The sequence below is a fragment of the Dromiciops gliroides genome, chromosome 1, assembly GCF_019393635.1.
Source record: "Dromiciops gliroides isolate mDroGli1 chromosome 1, mDroGli1.pri, whole genome shotgun sequence".
In the NCBI taxonomy this organism is placed as follows: Eukaryota; Metazoa; Chordata; class Mammalia; order Microbiotheria; family Microbiotheriidae; genus Dromiciops; species Dromiciops gliroides.
In genome coordinates this window covers 43564153-43578750 of record NC_057861.1, presented here as the reverse complement: position 1 = coordinate 43578750, position 14598 = coordinate 43564153, and the positions used below count along the sequence as shown (strand labels likewise).

General features: G+C 41.7%; 1 protein-coding gene across 3 annotated transcripts in view; it reads left to right on the top strand.

Annotated features, from left to right (window-relative positions):
* GALNT9 (polypeptide N-acetylgalactosaminyltransferase 9) overlaps positions 1–14598 on the top strand; it is a 307798-nt gene that overhangs the window by 122955 nt on the left and 170245 nt on the right. The window contains exon 1 of one of the 3 annotated variants that reach the window (XM_043977030.1): positions 1055–1596. The exons of the other annotated variants lie outside the window; for them this stretch is intronic. The gene's annotated coding sequence lies outside the window, so the exon portion shown is untranslated. Of the gene's footprint in view, positions 1–1054; positions 1597–14598 lie in introns of those variants that run through there. 3 annotated transcript variants of the gene reach the window in all.

The window sequence follows — 14598 nt, the reverse complement described above, 5'->3', positions numbered from 1 at the left end:
AAGAAGCTGTAAGACTCCTTTCTTATTGGCCTGGGAGAAATATCTAAAAGAGCAGTTCAGAGGGGAGGGAGCTTTGAACCTAGAGGTCCCTCATTATTTCTGGGACCCCAATAGTTTGGTGAGTCACCCAATTAACTTTCCATATATTAGATTTGGTCCTCACAAATTTGACCACTGTCTGCCTCAGTTTCCTCAACTGTAAACTGGGGTGTGATGAGTAAAACTATATGTGTGATAACCTTATTTCTGTCCCAAGCTTGGGAAAAATTAGCTGGAGTTTCTAATATATTTGTTACTTATAAATTAGAAACTTTAGCACCAGTTTGGGGCATTAAGCATTTATTAAAGTATATTAAATATTAGTAAAGAGAGTGTACATGTCTCTGAAAGTTAAGAAAAGACCTATCTAGCCTAAAGGAAAGAATAGAGCTCAGCTTGACCTGCTTCTTCCTCCAAGTCCTCTGCCACCAAGAACACCTCTGAGATAGTCCAACTGAAAGTAACTTTGGGTGGAAGCTTTTTCTGGGTCCTTATACACTGCTTCAAGCTAATTGGCTATCATACACCAAATCCATTGGTTCATTGGACTTAAGGGTAGTCCTGTGTTGAGGTCAGAGTTCACACCCTCTGAGAACACACCCTCTTGAGGGCCAGGCAGGTGTGGTTTTATTTGAATTAACTTTCAATGAGTTAATCAGCAAAGTCAGTCAATGCAATCAACCTTAATCCAATCAATCCCCTCCAGCAGAGGCCTTTGGGCAGTCCCATAACCCTATTATTTTCTCCTAGGGGATCACACCTTCTTTTCAGGGTTGTTGTGAGTATCAAATGAAATAATAATATAAAGCACTTAGCACAGTATGTGGAATATAGTAGGAGCTTAATGAAGCTTCCTTCCTTGGACAGGGTCCTACACATAGTTGCTGCTCAATAAATACTTGTTTGATTTATTCTTCTAATAGAGAAGAAGACTGGACTGGGAGGTGGAACTGGGTGCTGGACTACTGAGTCAGATAACCTACTCTGAAAGAAAATTTTATAAAAAGAAATTACACCTGTGAATAGGCTGGAGGACATTAAAGTCAACCCTCCCCCAGCCATCTCCCAGACCACTAGCAAGGAGCCCATCTGTCAAGCACTGAGGCATTTCCTCATCAAGAAAAATGAGCAAAATGGATTAGCAAAGAGAAATGACCGAGTCCATCTTTCTTCTCTTCCCTGCATGGCCTCATGTACTATACGCAGGTAAAATATTGATGAATTAATTCATTAGGACTCATCCTCAATGGTCAGCAAATGTACTGCAGTCGAATGGTATAGTCAGGTGTGTGTCCACATCAAGAGACTCAGAACTCTATGAATATCACCACCACCTGCTCACAGCTGGGCCTGTGTGAGTGCCTAACCTTGACCCAGACCCTCTACAGCAACACAGAAAGAGAACACCCACAGCTTACAACCTTCCAAGAGTATACAGTCTGCAAAGAAAACAGGAACTAGTCTGGAGATTTAACTGAATGAAGAGATTCCTGAATAAGACTCTAACACACCTGAATGCTGACTAACACAGATAGGGACTGCTGTGTTTGGCACATAGTAGGTGCTTAATAAATTCTCATTGACTAATTGGTTCCCATTCAATCATTTTGGGGTGATAGGCCATCAGCAGGGTTGGGTATGAGTGGTGGCAGCGTGTCTCCAAACCTTGAAATGGTTACAGTTTCTCAGTGCAGAACAATATATACATATATGTGTGTGTATGTGTATGTGCATGTATAGGTATAGGCATAGGCATAGACATATGTATATGTGTGTATACATATATATACACACATGTCTTTACATGCAAACAGAAAATGTTCTCTATTAACTCTGGTCTTCCTGGAATCTGGACAGAATGAATCTGTAGAGATGTACGATAAATTGCTGCCACATGACAATATGGATATCATGAAGTCAGAGAGATTAACCCAGAGAATCAATCAATGAGTTAACAAGCATTTATTAAGCACATAGTCATAAGGTCACTAGGTTGCTCAGTGGTTAGAGAGGAGTCAGGAAGACTCATCTTTGTGAGTTCAAATCTGACCTCAGACACTTACTAGGTGTGTGATGCTGGGCAAGTCACTTCACCCTGTTTGTCTCCGTTTCCTCATCTATAAAATGAACTGGAGAAGGAAATGGCAAACCACTCCAGTATCTGTGCCAAGAAAACCCGAAATGGGGTCACAAAGAGTCAGACATGATTGAAAATGACTGAACAATGAGCTAGTAAGTGTGCTGAATTCTAGAGATGAAAAAGAAAGGCAAAAATGATCCTTTCCCCCAAGGAGTTGCCATTCAAATGGAGGATACAACATGGATATAAATAGGTGCATACAGGATGCTTATAGGTCAGTAGGCAGCTAGATGACACAATGGCTAGAGCACTGGACATGGAGTCATGAAGAGATGAGTTGAAATCCAGCTTCAGGCACTCATTACTATTAGTGGATAATTTAGAATACACACATATCTTTTTAGGAGTCAGTAGTCACTGCATTAAGCTAAATACTATAATGCTTTTTCTAAAGGTTAACTTCCTTTTTTAGTTTAAGTGGATAAGTTTCTCTTTCCTTTAGCTCCCTGAAGTAAGTTCTTTCCAGCAACTGCAGGAATTATGTTAGTTAATACACATGCATCATAAAAGCAGAATTCCTAGCCATGAACGTCTGGCTATAGAACAAGATTTCTAAGGCAATCTCACTTTGACAGGCAGAAAGATAGATGTGGCTCCTAATCCAATGGAATACTACATTTAACAGTTGTCACACCCTAGAAACTCCCAATTATGCTGCCGACACACCCATATTCCAAATGTCGGCAATAGGACCAAAACACATTCAGTTTGCTTCAGGAGGTGCCTAGCCTAACCACAAATCAAGTGACCTGCCTTGTCCAATTGAATTATGTTCAAAATAAGTTTCTCAAGATTTCTGTGACTTGCTGTAATTCCTAGTTTTCTATAATAAAAATGAGCTCTGTAAATCTGTCATTTGTCCTCTGACCACTGAGGAGTCAGTAGACCTGATTTGGTTACAATTGCTGGGCTTGCACATAAATTATCATACTCAGAAGCTTTGTACCTCAGATTCTTTCTATTTCAGATCATGAATCAACAGTATGCATGTTACCTGCACAAGTCTCTTGACCTCTGTCTGCCTCAATTTGCTAGTCTGTAAAATGTATCCCTGCTTTAGCACCTCTCTCCCAGTGTTTTTTGGGACAATTTTCAAATGAGATAAGACTTGTAAAGCATTTCACAAACCTTAAAGCACTATAGATAAGCTAGCTGTTCTTATTATAATTCTACAAGGTAACTGTAGAAGGGGAAAGACATGACCAGCTAGGGGTGGGTGGCAGGGCAACTGGAAAGGCCCACTGCAGAAAGAAGGTGTACCCTGAGCTGAGTCTTGAAAGAAGTCAGGGATTCTCACAGGCAGAGATGATGAGAGAGCATATGCCAAGTATAGAAGAAGCAGCCATGTGATATTCAAGAATCCTCACACTGGATGGAGCCTCAAGAAAGAGGGCACTGGGTAGGACAGTTGTGCAGCTTGGTTGTTCTTTTGTTATCCTGCCAGGAGTTGGGGGCTTGTACTTCTTTAGCATTGAAATTTAGCTTAAGGTGAGAGGCAATGCAGGGCAGCAGCTAGAGAGCTGACCTTAAGAGTCAAAAAGACCTGTGTTCAAATCCTACCTCTGACAAATACTTGACTGTGGGATCCTGAGCAAATCTCTTGACTTTGCAGTGCCTTGGGTATGTCTCCTAAAACTGTTGCTGATTTGCATTCATTTGCATTAGCTGACCTCGAGTCTCACATGTCCAGTTGTCTATTGGTCATATCAGACTGGATTTGCCATTTACACTCGAAACTCAACATGTCTAAAATGATCTAATTTTCTTTTTCCCCAAACCTTTTCTCCTTCCTAACTGCCCCATTATTGTGGCAGGGACCACTTTCTTCCCAGTCACTGAGGCTGTAAACCCACATGTCCTCTACTCCTCATTCTCTCACCCTCCATATGCAATTTGTTACCAACTCCTGACATTTTTCTTCTGATACTGCCAGCACCCTGGGGCAGACCTTTATCACCTTGTGCCTGGACTTTTTGTAATAGTCTACTGGTTGATCTGGGACAACCAGCTGGTGCAGTGGATGGAATGCCTGGCCAGGAGTCAGGAAGGTTCCTCTTCCTGAACTCAAATCCAGCTTAAGACACTTGCTAGCTGTGTGACCCTGAGCAAGTCACTTAACTCCACTTCTCTCCATTTCCTCATCTATAAAATGAGCTGGAGAAGGAAATGGCAAACCATTCTAGTATCTTTGTCAAGAAAACCCCCCAATGGGGTCATGAAGAATCAGAAACTACTGAAAAATGACTGAATTGGTTGATTTCCTTGCCAAAACTCTCTTTCCACCCTCAGTTCATCCTCCATCCAGTTGTCAAAACTGGTATTTCTTTTTTTTTTCTTTTTTTTTGTGGGGCAATGGGGGTTAAGTGACTTGCCCAGGGTCACACAGCTAGTAAGTGTCAAGTGTCTGAGGCCGGATTTGAACTCAGGTACTCCTGAATCCAGGGCCGGTGCTTTTATCCACTGCACCACCTAGCCGCCCCAAAAAGTGGTGTTTCTAAAGCACTGGTCTGCCAATGTCATGGACTCCCATCCCCCACCCTACTCAATCGCACTTTGATCCTACTCAGGATCAAATGTAAAACCCTCTGTTTGGTGTTCAAAGCCCTTCAGAAGCTGTGCATGTGTGAGTGAGCGCATGCATGTGCACGCATGTGCACACACACACACACACACACACACACACACACACCCCACTCCAATCTTCTTACACTTCTCAACCCTACGTCCTCTTTGACCCAGTGACACCAGCTGTTTGGCTCACAGGACAGGACTCTCCATCTCCTAACTCTAGGCATTTTTTTCTAGCTGTCTCCAATACCTGGATTTTTTCCCCTTCCTCCTCTCCATTTCCTGGCTTTCTTCATGTCTCAGCCACAGTCCTACCTTTGCCGAGAAGCCTTTCATGGTTCTCCCTTAATACCAGTGGCTTCCCCTGAAATCTTCTTCATGTTATCTTTTACTACATATATTTTGTTTATACATAACTATTTACATGCTGTCTAGATTCTGAGCTCTTTGGGAGCAGGGACTTCACACACACACACACACACACACACACGTCCCTTTGTATTCTCAGCCTTTAGTTCAGTGACTGACATATTTTCTTGCCATTGTTGATGAGTCATTTCAGGTGTGTCCAACTCTTCATGACTCCATTTGGGGTTTTCTTGGCAAAGATACTAGAGCGATTTGCCATTTCCTTCTCCAGCTCATTTTTGCAGATGAAGAACTGAGACAAAGAGGGTGAAGTGACTTGCCCAGGGCCACATAACTAGAGACAAACAGGATGAAGTGACTTGCCCAGGGTCACACAACTAGCAAGTGTCTGAGGTTGGATTTGAATTCAGGAAGATGAGTCTTCCTGACTCCAGGTCCTGCATTCTAGCCGCTGTGCCACCTGGCTATCCTGTCTGACAGATAGTAAGAGTATTTAATAAATATGTATTCCCTTGACACTTGCCTGTCCTCAATGACTGTTAAAATTCATAGAATCAAAACCCTGGTGCTGAGTTGTATAATACCTCTCCCAGGCACAGCAACTGCACAGTGACCAACAGCCCCTGGCCAGATGGCTGTACCATGTACCCCTCTTCATTTGTGCTTGGCACTCCATCATCCCCTGGAGGACTTCCTCCATGCCAGTGGGTATGATGGAAATTAGTTACCACTCTGTTTCACTTCCCAGCTACCTGTAAAACTAGCCTGGCTCCAGGTATCCTTTCTAAGCAGCTTGTTGGAATGAGCAATTGAAGCTGTACTTGCTTCCATGGCAAAACAAGACAGAAATGGGGTCAGCACTTCTTCCTCAACCCCAGGGCATCTTCCCCTCGAGGTTTATTTCTGCAAATCCACTAGAGTCCAGAACCAAGAATCACTGACATTCCTACTTCCTTAGACCCATTCTTTCAGTTTTCTTGTAGACATGTAGGGTTTATCCTACCTGGTGAGTACTGTCTCTTGATTTCCACACCAACATCCATCCTAGATTTTTCCAAGAAAGTCCTTCTTTATTTGCTAATTCACCCATCCTTCCATCCATTCGTCTGTCCCTTCACCCATTAATCTACCTACTCATCTATCTATCTCAGCCATTATTTTAGTTCAGGCCCTCCTCACCTCGTGGCTGGACTTTTCTAACAGCCTTCTACTTTGTTGGTCACTTTGCCTTAAGTCTCTTCCCTCTCCAGTCTAGCCTCTGCTCAGCTGCGAAAGTAATCTTCCTTAAGTATCAAGATGGAGTACTTGAATTTTATCCTTAAGACAGTTGGAAGCTATGGAAGGTTTTTGAACAGAGATAGGAGGAACATGTCATCCCTATAAACACACACACACAAACACATGAGAGAGAAGTGTTATTATTCACTCCTCCAAAAGGTTAATCATGTATGCTATATGATATGGAAAGTGTGTCTAGGGATAAGGCACAGACTCTGCACAGCAGTTCAGGTGTCTTGTATGGCTGCCATTCTGGGCTGTCCTTCCAAGATAGAAACTTCTAGTTCACTAGCTAATTGGCACCCAATCCAAATAGCCCCATAATACACAAAGAACCATTTTCCCCGTCTAGTCCCTGAGAAAGATTGTTTCCAGTTTGTGAGTGTGAATTACTTTTTACTGTAATCTCAGGCAGAATTATTCTTCCTTTCCAACCATCTCAGAGGTGGGAAAATGATGAGACAAGCCTGAGCAGGACCCTGCCCCTCTCCACAACCCACATAGTCCTCACTGGCTTCCGTGAAGGGCTCTGAAGTAGGGGGTGAGACAATCAAACAGTGAGAGCTTGGGCTGAAGATGGGCCAAGTCCCAGGAGTGTCCTGTAGCAAGACCGTCCTGGACTTCCTCTTACCACTGTCCCTGAGGGTCCCAGGTGGTACTCCTCCCTTCCCCCTCCCTGTCCTGATATAGAGACATCAGCCACTTCAATGAGGAGGAGGTATGGAATGGAAGGAAGAAGTTAACAGGCTTCCTTCATTTTGAAGTGTCAGTGGCTGGCCTAATTGGTCAAGTTAATGCAACTCATTACAATGGCTGGAAGGAGTTAGCATGGGACCATGGGGTCAAGGATCCAGTTTCAAATCCCACTTCTAACACTCACTATCTGAGTGACTCTGATTAATTAATTTCCTTGAGCCTCAGTTTCTTCAAATATTAAATGAAATCCTTGAACTAAATGACTGCTGAAGATCCTTTCAGCTTTCAATCTATGATCCTGTCACTTAACTCCCAGACCTAGATGGGGCTAGATGACCTCTGAGGTCCCTTCCAGCTCTGGAGCAACAATCCTATGAATGGAGTCAAAAAGACTTGGGTTCAAATCCCACCTTTCATAGTTATTACTTGTGTGATCTTGGGCAAGTCAATTAAACCTCTCTTGGCTTCAGTTTCCTCCTCTGTAAACTGAGGAGATTGGACTAAGACAGTAAGTTTCCCTCCTTGACTAGATCTAGGTTCCTCATGCACCTGCTTCCTCCTCCATGTGACCTCCAGGGTCTCCAGCTGAGCCATCCGCCCTTCCCTTCAACCCATCAAACAAAAGGACCTATTGTTTGACTCATCTGGCCCTTCTCTAAAGCCGCTTTTCAAGCTTAGCAATTGACTAAGCTTAGCTTGAGTCGCAGGGAAAGGTGGATACCAATTCACGTGTGGGAGTTATTTTTACCACGTTCTTGTTCACAATTATTCTTCCTAGCTTTCAGATTCTTTATGGACCACTTCTTCAAACCAAACTGTAGAGCAAAAGGTCTTTATATTCATGAGAAGCTTCAACTGCAGATCTCCCCCTTGCCAGTACATTACAGCAGGTACTGGAGAGTTGGCTGTTTAATAGTCTGTGTTCAGAATGTTTCCTGACATGTTGGGTTGTTAACATGTCATTATTAGGCTGGTAAAAATGGAATTACTTGATATTATTTATTTTTGGAATCAGAATGATTTCCTCTCCTGTTAAAAATAAATAAATAAATAACACTTCGAAACCTTTAGAAAGTTTCAATCTTTATCTAGGGAAAATTTCCATTTTCTCCCCTGGCAGGACAAGGCTGATTTCTTCTCTGCAGTCTTTGGAACAAAAGATTGACCCAAATGGAAGTGAGCAGAAGAGAGGAAATATAAATGAACCAGGTTATGTAGGGTGTTTAATATTCTGCTGCTTTCTGAAGTTCCTAATCTCAACATTTCACTGAATTACAGATTTTGAGAGTTGGAAGGGAACTCACCAACCACCGGGCCAGCTTGTACGCAAGAAGAATTCTCTCTAAAACATCCCCATCGAGGGCAGCTAGGTGGCGCTGCAGTGGATAAAGCACTGGCCTTGGATTCAGGAGGACCTGAGTTCAAATCCAGCCTCAGACACTTGACACTAGCTGTGTGACCTTGGGCAAGTCACTTAACCCTCATTGCCCCACGAAAATTTTTTAAAAATACATCCCCGTCGAGTGGTTAGACAGCTTCTGCTTGGACCCTGTCCCAAAGAAGAATCCACCCCTTTCGAAGGCATCCTGGCTACTTTGGGGCAGTTCTACTTGTTAGAAAGCATTTCCTAGCCCCAAGTCTAAATCTGTCGCTGGATAACTTCCACCCATCTCCTCTGGATCTGCCCTTGGGACCAGGCAAAATAATGCTAATCCCTCTTCTGTAGGACTGCCTTTCAATACCCAAAGGCTCCAATTACCCTAAGTCTTCTTTCATCCATAATTAATAACCCCGTTTTCTCTTCCTTTCTTCTTTCTTTCCCTCTCCCTCTCCCTCCCTCCTGCTCCCTCTTCCTCTTCTCTCCTCTCCCTCCCAATCTATCTCTTTTGTGTCTCCCTATCTCTCCTAGACTAGATATATGGTAGGAAGCTGACCTCTGCTTACTTGTGAACTATATTCAGTACAATTGATGGAGATTTAGCATTGGCTTTGAGTGACTGAGTTGGTTCTGAGACAAGTGATGAGTCAGAAGCTAAGTGAATGTAGCTTATTGTGAGTGAGTGGAGATATGTTGAGGCAGAAGATCCCTGGGTGATTTAAGTATGAATTTGGGACCTTCAGGTACAGCTCCCTGGAGAATTCAGGTCATCCTCAGGGAATCCATGATTAAGGAGCAGGGAGAGAGTGGAAATTAAGGCAACACATGGAGGCAGGCTCAGCCAGGTTGTGTCCACCCAGCAGCATGAGTCATGTGCTAGAACCTACATGTTGATCTCTGTGGAGTGATTCTAGGACTTGGGGGGAAAGTGATCTCATAGGCCTGGCAAGTATGATACATTGAATGGCACCATTCTGATTCCCCAGCAGTCTTAGTAGGGGAGAAGATGACACTTGGGGTGGAGAGGAGAGAGGACAAAGTTAGAGCCTGAATTTCAGAGTGCATCTTCATGAATGGATTCATGATAGATGACATCTCTGAATCTTATTGTTTACATGACAGCATAACATATGGTCATGAGATAATGTTTGTTAAATGGGGAATGGCATGCTACTTTCATCAGTGGCAGGTAGGAGTAGTGAGGGAGGCTTGCTTATTGGTCCAAGGTCAATCATATTGTTAGCTTCCAATGGCTTGATTTACCATATCTAACCAGCTTAACCCAATGTCCACCATGGTACTCAGCACACACTTTATTTATTTCCCTCTTAATATGTTCATCTCCATTACAGTATCACAGTCAGAATTTGATATTTTAAAGGACCTCAAGAAGCATCTAATTCAACCCATACAAGAAATGAATCCCCAACACAATATACTTGACAAGTCAGCACCTAGCCCCCAGGGGATGGGAATCCCATCTCTCTGCTCTACTTTTAGACAGCTTTCATTGTTGCAGAGATTTTTCCTGATATTGAACCTAAATTGGCCTCTTCACAACATCTCTTCACAATCCCAATCTACCCTCTGGGGTAAAAAGAAACAAGTTTTATCCCTTCTCCCTTCAAATACTTGAAGACGGCTATCACTTCTTCCCCTGAGCCTTCTAGTCTCCAGTCAAAACATTTCCAGTTCTTCAATACATCCTCATATAATATTGGCCTAAGGATCTTCACTGTCCTATTTGCTCTTGTCTGAACACTTATAGCTTATCACTGTCTATATTAACCTATGGTGCCCAGTACTGTGTTGAATGAGAATGCTGTTTTTTTTTCAAATCTGCCCAGATTTATGCAGTCTATCCAGGTGAAAATCCTCTATATCTAGATCATGGAAAAGGGAAAAGGACCCGTATGTACAAAAATATTCATAGCTGCTCTTTTTGTGGTGGCAAGGAATTGGAAATTGAGGGGATGCCCATCAATTGGGGAATGGCTGAACAAGTTGTGATATATGAATGTAATGGAATACTATTGTGCTGTAAGAAACGATGAGCAGGCAGATTTCAGAGAAACCTGGAATGACTTGTATGAACTGATGATGAGTGAGATGAGCAGAACTAGGAGAACATTATACACAGTATCAACAACATTATGTGTTGATCAACTGTGATAGACTCGATTCTTCTCAGCAATACAATGGTCCAAAATAGTTCCAAAAGACTCATGATGGAAAATGTTCTCCAAATCCAGAAAAAAAAAGGACTGTGGAATATGGATGCTGATTGGACCATCCTATTTCTTTTGTTTTTGGTACTGTTGTTTTTCTTTTTTGAGGTTTTTACTTTTTGCTCTGATTCTTCTCGTATAACCTGACTAATGCAGAAATATGTTTAACATGATTATACATACATAACCTATATCAGATTACTTGCTGTCTTGGGAAGGGGGGAGGGAGAAAATTTTGAAACTAGAAATCTTATAAAAACAAATGTTGAAAACTATCTCTAAATGTAACTGGAAAATAATAAAATATTTATATGGGAAAAAAAGAAAGAAAAAAATCCCACATATCTTCTTTTCCCCAAATCCTAATCTTTGAAAAGAAAGAGACTTAGTTCTGTATCACTATCCCCACTTTTGTTGCAGTTCATCTCTCTAGAGGAGAGATGCTCTGCTTGTTCCAGTTGGGAAACCCACTGCTGCAGCCCAGCTTGTGTCGAAACCTGGCATCCTAATTGGAAGTCACAATTTGACTTTTCTTTTCCATAGATTTCAATCTGAGGACTCTTTTCCCTGAGCCTTTCCCCCCACCAACCATCTAGTCCTGCCCAGAGTAGTAGAGATACTGAATTCATAGTAGCAACACTTATTTCCAAGGTCATCAATAAGAAATTCTCAGCCTTTGACTTTTCTTTTAGAACATTCTGGTTTAGTGTAGCATAGTACCCCCTGGTGACCTCTGTAGGCAAATGACATTTTTCAAGGGACCTCAGCCAGGGAATCATTAGATCTAATGGTTTTCCCTTTTTTGCAAATGAAATTTCTTTAAAGGATTGACAGAGTAGCCCCATAAGAGACTAGACTCATTATTTTTTATCTCAGAAGGAAGAATTAGACAGAAGGAAAGGTTTAGAGAAACCCCCCTCAACTTGATGTCAAAAACTTTAACAAAAAGAGCTGTCCAAAAGTAAAATGGGTTTCCTTGGGATGTATTAGGGTCTCTCTCCATCTCATCCCCCACAACAGACACATACACATACACACACACACACAGGGGGCCTTTAAGCCAAAGCTGGATGGTGACTTGATTACACTGTAGAGGGCATTCATGGAGAGGTATATTTTGAACCAAAGGGCCCTTTCCAGTCACAATTACATACAAACTCTCCAAACACATTTTTCTTGGCTTCTCAGGCTGCTTTCAAGTCCCAGCTAAAATCCCCCCTTCTGGGTTTTTTCATTTTTTGCATTTCTGTTTTATTGATGTGGTGTGGTTTTTTGCATTATAAACATCTACAGATTATTCTTGACTCAGGAGAATTCTGTTGTAATAAAGTAAACAGTTAATAAAAACTAATAATACAGTGACCACAAGTGAAATAGCATGCAACATTTTATATCTATAGCACCCCCCAGTTCTTTCTATTTTTAAATATTAACAGAAATCTATGGGGGCAGCTAGGTGGTGCAGTGGATAAAGCACCAGGCCTGAATTCAGAAGGACCTGAGTTCAAAACTGGCCTCAGACACTTGACACATACTAGCTGTGTGACCCTGGGCAAGTCACTTAACCCTCATTGCCCTGCCAAAAAAATTTTTAAAATAATAAATAAATTAAAATCTTAAAAGAGAGAACAGCTAGGTGGTGAGACAGTGGATAAAGCACCAGCCCTGGATTCAGGAGGACCTGAGTTCAAATCCGGCCTCAGACACTTGACACTTACTAGCTGTGTGAGTTGGGCAAGTCACTTAACCCTCATTGCCCCACAAAAAAAAGAAGAAATCTATTTTCTCTCCTTCCCACTCCCCAACCCATTGAAAACAAAAGAAAAAAAAAAGCAAAATTTCTTGTAACAAATATGTACAGTCAAGCAAAACAAATCCCCTCAGTGTCTGTATACTCTGTGTGTGTGTGTGTGTATGTGGCTCATTCTGTATTCTAAATCTATTGTGTGCCTTTTAATGGATAGCATGTTTCTTCAGTCCTTTGGAGTGATGAATGCTTACTGTATTAATCACAGTTCTTACACTTTTCAAAGTTATTTGGTGTTCCAGTGTTGTTATCAATGTAAAAAATGTTCTCTTGGTTCTACTCATTTCATTCTCCATTAGTTTATAAAGGTCTTCAAAATTGTTCATCTTTGGGGCATCTAGGTGGCACAGTGGATAGAGCACCAGCCCTGGAGTGAGGAGGACCTGAGTTCAAATCCAACCTCAGACACTTAACACTTACTGGCTGTGTGACCCTGGGCAAGTCACTTAACCTCAATTGCCTCACCAAAAAAAAAAAAAGTTCATCTTTATGATTTTGATGTCATAGTGTAAATTGTTTCTCTGGTTCTTCTGACTTCACTTTGCACCAGTTCATATAAGTCTTTCCATGGCTCTTTGAATGCATCTATTTCCTTATTTCTTACAGTGTAATAATAATGATAGCTAACATTTAAATAGCACCTACTATGTGCCAGTCACTGTGCTAAGCACTTTGTCATTATTGTCTAATTTTGTCCTCATAAAAACTCTGGGATATAGGTGCTATTATTATTCACATTTTTATAGATAAGGAAACTGAAATCAAATGTGTTGCTCAGGATCACACAGTTAGTGTCAGAGCCCAGATTTCAACTCAAATCTTCCTGATTCCAAGCTCAGCACTCTATCCACTGCACCGCCTAGCTACCTCATCCCACTCATATACACCACAACTTATCAAACTATTCCTCAATTGTTAGGCATCTTCTTAGTCTCTGGCTTTTTGCCACCCCCCCCAAACAGCCAATGTAAAAGTTTTTGTACATAAAGGACCTTTTTACCTTTCTTTGATCTCTTGTGGGTATAAGCCTAGCACTGGTATTACTATGTCAAAGGGTATATACTATGTAGAAGGGTTTTTTGTATATAATTCCAAATTCTCATCATTTCTTATAGCACTTAAATATTCCATTACATTCATGTAGCACAATTTGTTTAGCCATTGCCCAGTTGATGGGTATCTGCTTTATTTCCAATTATTTGTTATCACAAAAAGTACCACTATAAATATTTTGTTTTGTATATGGACTATCTTCTTACCAATGGCTTCCTTCATCCTGACTATATCTTGAACTATAGGCATTTACATGTTATGTTTTCCATTAGACAGTGAGCCTCTTGAAAGTAGGGACTACGGGGCTGTTGTTTTTTTGTGTCACCAACACATCATAGTGCCTGGCATATAGTAGGTGATTAATCAAAACTTACCTTATTGACTAACTGCCATTCTAGCTATGAGCATCAGAAAGAAGGCATCAGAGGAAGGAACTCACTGCCAACTTATGGGGATGCTGGTGTTGAGACACAGTTATCAAATCCCTGATAAGGAATGACTCGCACTCGATCAATTATCCTGTAATAGCTCTCTCCCATAAGTAAATAGAATCCTAGAAGGGCGAAGATATAACCCATGCCTTAGGCCCGTTTTACAGGACTCCTTTTCCAGTGGGATAAGACCAGAAAATTCAGGCTTGTGAACTCTTCTATGAACTGATACTAAGGGAGCTCAGGCTGAGTACTTGCCCTGGGCGAGCTCCCAGAGATAAGACAGGGCCAGAGGAGAGGAGACAAGTTAACCAGGAAGGCTGAGGAAAAGAAACACACTGACATTTCCTTCAGCCTATTTACAATAGCCTAAAACAGGGTCACTCAAATCCGTCCTCCTTTATCATCAATAAATATTTACTGAGAATGCTTGGTGCACAGGACCCCGCGCTGGTCCACTGAGCCTATGAAGTCAATCAGTTGGTTAACAAGCATTTTTTAGTGCCTACCATATGTCAAGTACTGTGTTAAATGCTGAAGATAAAAAGGCAAAAGAAAACCCCTGCCCGCAAGGAGCTCACGGTCTAATGGGAAAGGCAACATGCAAACAA